The 7,943-nt window shown below is 53.5% G+C and overlaps 1 pseudogene; it reads left to right on the plus strand.

The window, feature by feature from the left end:
- Positions 1-102: 102 nt before the first annotated feature.
- On the plus strand, positions 103-6,480 carry LOC149330996 (uncharacterized; annotated as a pseudogene).
- The last annotated feature ends 1,463 nt before the right edge of the window (positions 6,481-7,943 follow it).

A 7,943-nucleotide genomic window follows, 5' to 3' on the forward strand; every position in this document is an offset into this window, starting at 1 on the left:
ACGGTGCGGCGAAATTAGGCCTAATCTGTAGGCCGAGCCGACGCCTGCGGCGCCGGGCTCCAGGGCCGTGCCTTGTGGTTGTGGGCCTTTGCGAGGCTAAAGATGATGGAGTACTCCGTTGAGGGAGAATCTATAACGCCCGAAGAATTCGAGGCGGGAGAATGGGCCTGGGTTTTGAAGGCGCAAGATCGCTTCAAGAAGACTGTGTACGGGGACCACTCCGAGAGTAGGCCTACCGAGAAACAGGCGGGCAGCGACGGGCGTCCGACGCACGGAGCAGCCCAAGTCAAGCGGGGGAAAGCGCCGGTGTGGAAGAAACGGGGACCGTTTCTGAAGATGCCAGCCAAGGATTTCAAGGTTGTGTGCCGGCCCAAGAATTGGGACTTGAGCATAGTGACGCCGAGGGAGCTCGGATGTGCCCTGAGAGCGGCAGCGAAGCTGACGAACGCGACTGCGGTGGAAGAAGACCTGGTGCGGGTGAATGAGACAAACAACACGATGACGGTGAGCACGCCGTGCATGAATCGTAGTGGGGCATATGCGAATGTCAAGACGCTCAAGCTGGGCGGTCGTGACCTTGAGGTTTCGGCGTACGTGGCGGCGCCGGAGAACTCTGTGCGCGGAGTAATTTACAATGCGTACAACGGATGCCCACTGGCAGAAATTCGCGCAGGATTCTTGAAGAGGAATGAAGACATGGAAATTTTGGATGCCAGACCTTTGGGCAAGTCAAAGGCGATTCAGATCACGTTCGGGGGGAAGCGCGTTCCCCGGCAAGTCATCTATTGGAACTGTCTGTACTCTGTGATCCCATATAGAGAGTTAGTCGAGACCTGCTATAACTGCAGACGAGTGGGGCATCGGGCGGACGTTTGCTATCGTCCGAAGACTAATTTGTGTCGCCGCTGCGGGAAAGAACATCCTGCACCACCGGAGGGAGAGTCGCTGGCCTGCACGCCGGACTGCATCGTGTGTCATGGGGCGCACAGCACGGGAAGTCGGAACTGCAAGTTTCGCCTAGCCCGTCAGCAGCCGATGGGTCTGCAGCAGAGCAACGAGGACAAGAGCCAAACTGGCAAGGAGGAGCGACGTTCGAGGCCCAGGAAGCGGTCATCTAGCGGTGTGAGAGGCGATAGCAAGAGCAGGGACCGGTCAGCTTCCTTCCCGCCACTGCCCGGACCCGAGCCTGGCAAAGGAGGAGGGCAAGGTTCCGGTCATGGACGAAGCCCAAGTGCCACGAGGAAAAAGGTGAGCTGGCCCAACGCGGGCTCCCAAAATGAGACTGCTCGAGAGAAGGAGCTACAAAGGCAGGTGCTGCAGCAGGCCGAAACTATCAAAAAGATGGAAGCTAGGATAGCAGAGATGGAACGCGCGCTTAAAACCGGCAGAGTAGAAAGGGTACAGACGCCGTTGGCCCAGGCCCCACAGCAAGCGGCGCAGGCGAACGTTTCTCGCGTGGACGATAACACAGCTATGGAAGTGGAGAAAATGGAGAATCGGGGGACGGTCAAAAGGCCACCTCCGGCAGATGAGGGAGCTCAGGCAAAGAGAGTAGCAGAAACTTCGGCGGCGGACACGCCGCAGCCAGTATTTAAAGTCACTTGTCTTAAGAGGGACATGCTTACCCTTGCGGAGAGAGTAGGAAAACTGGAGGAAATACAGGCTAGGTTGGAAGGCCGGGTCGACAGGATAGAAGCTAGACTAGGCAACATTGAGCAGCGTCTTGACGCCTTCACCAATGACATGCGGGGTTTCCAGACCCAGGTAATGGACATGTTTAAACAGCTAAATGCTATGCTAGAGGTTAGATTGCCTCCCGTAGTCGGCCAAGCGCCGATGTTAGTGAACCTAGGGCCTCACCATGGCCCCTCGCCAGCAAATTGAGGTTTGGCAGTGGAACTGCAGGGGCTTCCGTCGCAAGCGGGGGAACCTGCAGTTGCACATACAAAATCTGGATAGTAAGCCGGACATTATAGCTTTGCAGGAGGCTAGCGGCTCGGTGAAATTACCGGGATTTAAGACATTTACACCACCAGAGATTGATCGAGGGGGCGTATCGAGCGTCTTCACGGCCGTGTTAGTCCATCGCAACACCACAGTGATTCAGCATACCATAGATAGCAGCAGGCAGGACTACGTCCTGCTGGAGATTTTGCCCAAAACAAAGGACGATAAGAGTCTATTTGTTCTTAATGTGTACTCTTCTCCAAAAGATAAGGGGGTGGGCTTGCCAGACCTTCTGATAAAGACGCAACGGCTAGCGGCTAGGTCTCAACTCATCGTGGTGGGAGATTTCAATGCGCCTCATCCGGAGTGGGGCTACATCCGAGCCAGCCCGAAGGGAAATAAGCTTTGGCAGGTTGCCCAGGACCTGCGATGGACGATCTTGAACAACCCGCTAGATCATACCAGGATAGGCAACAGCGTGAGCATAGACACCTCTCCAGACCTCACATTTGTGAATGGTATCAGGGATGCAAAGTGGGTAAACACGGGACAGCCACTTGGAAGTGATCACTATATCCTTTCCACGATATTTAGTGCTGCTAAGCACAAAGACACGGTGAAAGGAACTCGAGTGACGGACTGGGACCGATTTCGGCAATACAGGAATGACACAGTGAACGGGGAAATCGAGGACTTAGGAGCCTGGATTGTCACACTCAAGCAGGCCGTGAAGAGTACCACAGAAGAGGTTCCGACGGAGGAGGAGGGCTTTACGGCTGACTCTAGATTGTTACACATGTGGGAAGCACATGCGAGTCTCCTTCGGAGGTGGAGGAAACAAAGGCATAATGGTGTCCTCCGTAGGAAGATGGCCAAGCTAGAACGAGAAATCGAAACGTACACATTGGAGTTGCAGTGCAAACAGTGGGGGCAGATTTGTGACCGGATGAATGGGCAATTCGGATGCAAAAAAACATGGCAGTTGTTGAGGCACCTTTTAGACCCGGCGGCAACCAAATCTGCGCAGAAGGGGCAAATGGCTAGGTTAGTGCATCGGTATCAAGGCACGATTGGGGAATTTATACATGAACTCCGAAGTCGTTACATAAACAGAGAGGCGGGCGGTTGCTTGCCGGATTATTCGGGGGAGGAAAACCTTGAATTGGATGCAGACTTTACGGTGGCGGAGGTAGAGTTTGCAATGGGCCAGCTTCGTACCACGTCAGCAGCGGGTCCGGACGGGGTTACTAATAAAATGCTGAGGAACCTGGATTTCAAGTCAGTGGGGGCACTCACGAATTTAAGGAATAAATTTTGGGCGGCCGGGGAGATTCCGCCAGAGTGGAAGCATGCTAGGATTACATTTATTCCTAAAGCAGGGAAGAAGCTCTGCATTGAGAATCTGCGTCCCATCTCGCTAACGTCGTGCTTGGCCAAATTGATGGAGCATGTAGTCCTGAACAGGCTTCAGGGTTATGTAGAGGACAATGAGTTGATACCTGAAACAATGATTGGCTTCAGGGCTAATTTATCGACGCAGGATGTCCTGTTACAGCTCAAAAAAGACGTGGTTGATCCTGGGTACGGCACGGGCACCAAGGCTATCTTGGGGCTCGACCTCACTAAGGCCTTTGACAATGTTACCCATGAGGCAATATTGAGGAACCTATCGGACATAGGACCGGGGGGTAGAACCTTCCGGTACATCAGATCGTTTCTGGAGGGTAGGACTGCGGAGATTGTAGTCGGAGAAATGAAATCGGATCCCTTCCCATTGGGGGGCAGGGGGACACCGCAAGGGTCGGTATTATCGCCCTTCCTATTTAATCTCGCCCTGATCGAGATACCACCCAGGCTGCAAGGGATATCGGGACTTAAACATACATTTTATGCGGATGACATTACTCTATGGGTAACAAGAGGCAGTGACGCACAGTTGGAAGAAACTCTACAACAGGCGGTGGATATTGTGGAGGAGCTAGCAGGGGAAGCAGGACTCTCGTGTTCTCAGCCCAAGTCCGAGCTTTTTGTGCTGAGGGATAAACCAAGAGGGATACATGCGAGGCACTATGTGCCGCCACCACCTTTAGAGGTGAGAGTGGGGGGAGTACCGGTCGCTGAGGTCCAAACGATCAGGATCCTGGGTATGTATCTGCAGACTAACAGGAAGAATAGCGAGTCATTGCAAAGGCTTAAAAATACGGTCAATGCTACCGTGCGGCTAATCAGGAGAATCGCCAATCGTAAGAGAGGTGTTAAGGAAAAAGACTTGTGTAAGCTAGTGCAGGCATTTGTGCTCAGTAGAATAGTGTATGCGACGCCTTATTTGAAGCTGGACGCGGCGGAAAAAGGAAAGGTGGAGGCTATGATTAGGCAGGCGTATAAAGCGGCCCTTGGGTTGCCTCAGAATGCGTCTACCGAAAGGCTGCTGGGATTAGGGGTGCACAAAACCCTAGAAGAACTACGGGAGGCGCACTTGGTTATGCAGCTCGGTAGGCTTTCAAAAACAAAAGCAGGGAGGGACATATTGGAAAGGATCGGCATTGGAGTTGACGTTCCAGCCGGTGACACGAAAATTCAGGTGAGGCGGGAAATGCACAAGGGCTTGTACATAAAACCTTCGCCCAAGAACATGCATCCAATACATCACGAGGACCGCAGGAAGGCAAGAGCCAAAGCTTTACATGCTAAGTACGGGAAGTACAACGGGGCAGTCTATGTAGATGTCGCCGAGTATAAGAACAAGGATGCATTTGCAATTGCGGTGGTGGACGGGCGGGGCCACTTGATCGCCTCTGGATCAGTCAAAACCCGCTCCCCAGAAACTGCAGAGGAAGCGGCAATAGCACTAGCTATGACTAGTAGTAATGCTGACCTGATCTTCAGCGATTCAAAAACAGCCATCCGAAATTTGGCGAGGGGCAGAATATCTGTCACAGCGGCGCGGTTGTTGAATCGGGCCACGGAGCGAGGGATTACGGAGGCGGAAATTGTCTGGGTACCTGCACACTCTGGGAACCCTGGGAACGAGACGGCTCACATGAATGCTCGAGGTTTCGTCAGCCGAGTAGGTGAGCCGGACGTCCCGGGAAGGTCCACGAGAGATGGGCTGGTATCCTTTCATGACATTACTACTCATTTCAGACTTAACCGGAGGATTTACCCACCCCCGGACAAGCAATTGGTGAAGGCGCAGGAATGCGTCTGGCGCCGATTGCAGACCAGATGTTTCTTCAACCCATACGTGTTGAGCAAAATCTACCCGGACATTCAGCCGGAGTGCAAATGGTGTCACGAATTGGCAACCTATGACCACGTATTATGGAGCTGTAGCATAGCACCGCCACCGGCGGACATTATGCGTGATCCTTCCCTCGAGCAGTGGGAGGCCGTGCTGGCCAGCTCAGACCCGGTCGTCCAGACCAGGGCCGTGGAGTGGGCCACCCAGGTCGCCGTCAGCCACGGGTTGATGGCCATCTAACACGGAATCGTCCACACATGCTCTCTGACGAAAATAAAGTTTTTCCATCCATCCATCGCAGCGGTCGCTGGACAGCAGAGTCTCCCACTGCTCCGCACTCGGGTTTTGTATTTTGGGGACCACGTCTATGTTTTGGCAGGCCCATGTGATGTGGTATAGTGTAGGTTTTTCGTCGCACCAGGGACATTTGTTCGTGTATATCGTAGGGTGCATTTTGTTTAGTATATGTAGGTTTGGGAAAGAGCCTGTTTGTAATTGTCTCCAAGTGACAGCTTCCTCTCTGCTGAGAGATTTGTGCGGTGGGGGATATCGTATTCTTCTGCCTCTATAGTTTTGTAGTATGGCCGAGTATTCCCTGGGTGCTGGCGCGAGTTCCGCGGTCTCGTCGGAAGCTCGGAAAGTAATGTATCCTCGAGCTATCCTGTCGGCCTCTCGGTTCCCTGCCACCCCCGTGTGCCCCGGTACCCACACAATTTTGTGTCGGATCTTGTCGTTTTGTTCTTCCCGGTTTTTAATTCTGTCACTCGCTGCGAGGAGTATACGGAGCGCGTGACGACCTATCCTGCCATTCATGTAATTTCGATGAAAAAAGATACGCTTGTCAAAAAGAAATACGCCAGATACAAAACGGTGACGAGGTATCGGCCGATAGCGTCATTATCAAGGGCGTAATCAGAGACCATTTCAGTGACTTGCTGGGTCACACGCGAAGGGCGGAGGGCAGTTTCCATAACGATTTCCTACCGTTTATGCCAAGGCTCGACGATGAAGTCAGAATTCGTCTTGAACAGCCAATAACCGTTACAGAGCTAGAGGAAGCAATATATCAACTGCCATTGGGTAAAGCACCCGGTCCTGATGGTTTAGGAGCCGCCTTTTACAAATATTTCAAGTCAGAAATCGCCCTAATTCTGCTGAAAGTTATTGTCGAAGCGTACGAGAAAAAGCGTACGCCATTGTCATTCACAACATCGCACACTGTACTCATACCGAAGTTTGCTGAGCCAGAAAAACGACTGTTGGTGGGGTCTTATCGCCCGATAAGCCTCACCAACGTAGATTATAAGATATTCATGAAGGTTCTGGCAAAGTGAATTCAGGGCGTCATAACCACGCTAGTGGGGTGTCATCAAACTTGCGGTATCAAGGGTCGGAGCATAGCCACTAATATACACATAGGTGGTGGTGGAAAACATTTATTTACAGATAAACTTCGGGAGGTGAGGTATGAGCTGACCCAAAGGGGGCCAGCCCTCACAAGTACTAGGTGGAGGTCCCTAGTTCGGTACCCCAGTGGCGTCGGCCGCTGCCCGGGCTCGCGCGACCAGGGCCCGTTGGGCCTGCAGGTCAGAGCAGCCGAGCAGGGTCGCCTCCCAGTCCTCCTGGGTTGGGTTGGGGTGAGGGGGGATAGCAGGGTTGGAGGGGCAGGCCCACACCATGTGGTAGATGTCCGAAGACTTCTCCGCACAGTGCGGACAGCTGCCAGAGAAAGAAGGGTCAAAGTGTTTTAGAGCTGCCGGGCACAGCAAAGTATTTGTATATAGGCGAAGCAGAAGCCGCTCCTCCGCCTTTGAGAGACCTTTACACGGGCGGGGATAAAGACTATGGCCAGATTGATAAAGTAAAGAAATGTCTTTAAACGAGTAAGCTGGAGAGAATTCGAGTTCCTGATCGTCGGGGTCGGAGGGGAATGTCCGGTGAGAGAGCGCGCGGGCGGCGGCGTCAGCTGCCTCATTTCCCTCAAGGCCCATGTGAGCAGGAGCCCAAACGATAGGCCGGTGAGCGGGGTCCCCGGTATAGACGCTGTTTTGTAGAATGCGGTAGGCTAGATACGGTACCCAGCCCTGCTCGACGTTCCGACATGCCCCTCGCGAGTCGGAAATAATTGTTTTTGAATTGGAATGAGATGCAGCCAAAGCAATGGCGACCTCCTCCGCGTGTGTTATGTCACGGGCTCGGAAAGTAAGGCCGTTCACTGTTTTGGATTCGTGGACGACTGCGGCCGTGAACCATCACCCATGGTGGGGGCCGGAGGCATCCACGTAGAATACGCCGGGTTTCGATCCATAGTGGCGGGCCAGGGCTTCCGCCCGCGCCAGGCGCCGGCCATTATGGTCCTCACGGTTCATGTTCGCGGGAAGAGGGCGCACGTGGAGGGCGCATCTCCACTGGGATGGAATACGTACGCGCTCTTCCATGAGAGTGGTGTGTTGGATGTGTAGTCGGGCAAGAAGGCGGCGACCCGACGATGTCTTCGAGAGACGTGTGTATTGGTTGGTCAAGTGAGCTTCCCGGAGCTCCCGAAATGTGTTCACCATGCCCAGCCCCAGGAGGCGTTTGTTGGAGGTGGTCACGGGGAGGTCCAGAGCCCGCTTAATAATTTTGCGGAGGATGACTTCGAGTGAATCCTCGTCTTGCTTCCGCAGGTGGAGGTATGGAGTCGAATATAGAATTCGACTGGTTACAAATGCATGCGCCAGCCGCAAGGCGTCCTTACATCGTAACCCCCCGCGCT

This window comes from Amblyomma mixtum, chromosome 9 (genome assembly GCF_055824585.1).
Source record: "Amblyomma mixtum isolate Tamu chromosome 9, ASM5582458v1, whole genome shotgun sequence".
NCBI lineage: Eukaryota > Metazoa > Arthropoda > Arachnida > Ixodida > Ixodidae > Amblyomma > Amblyomma mixtum.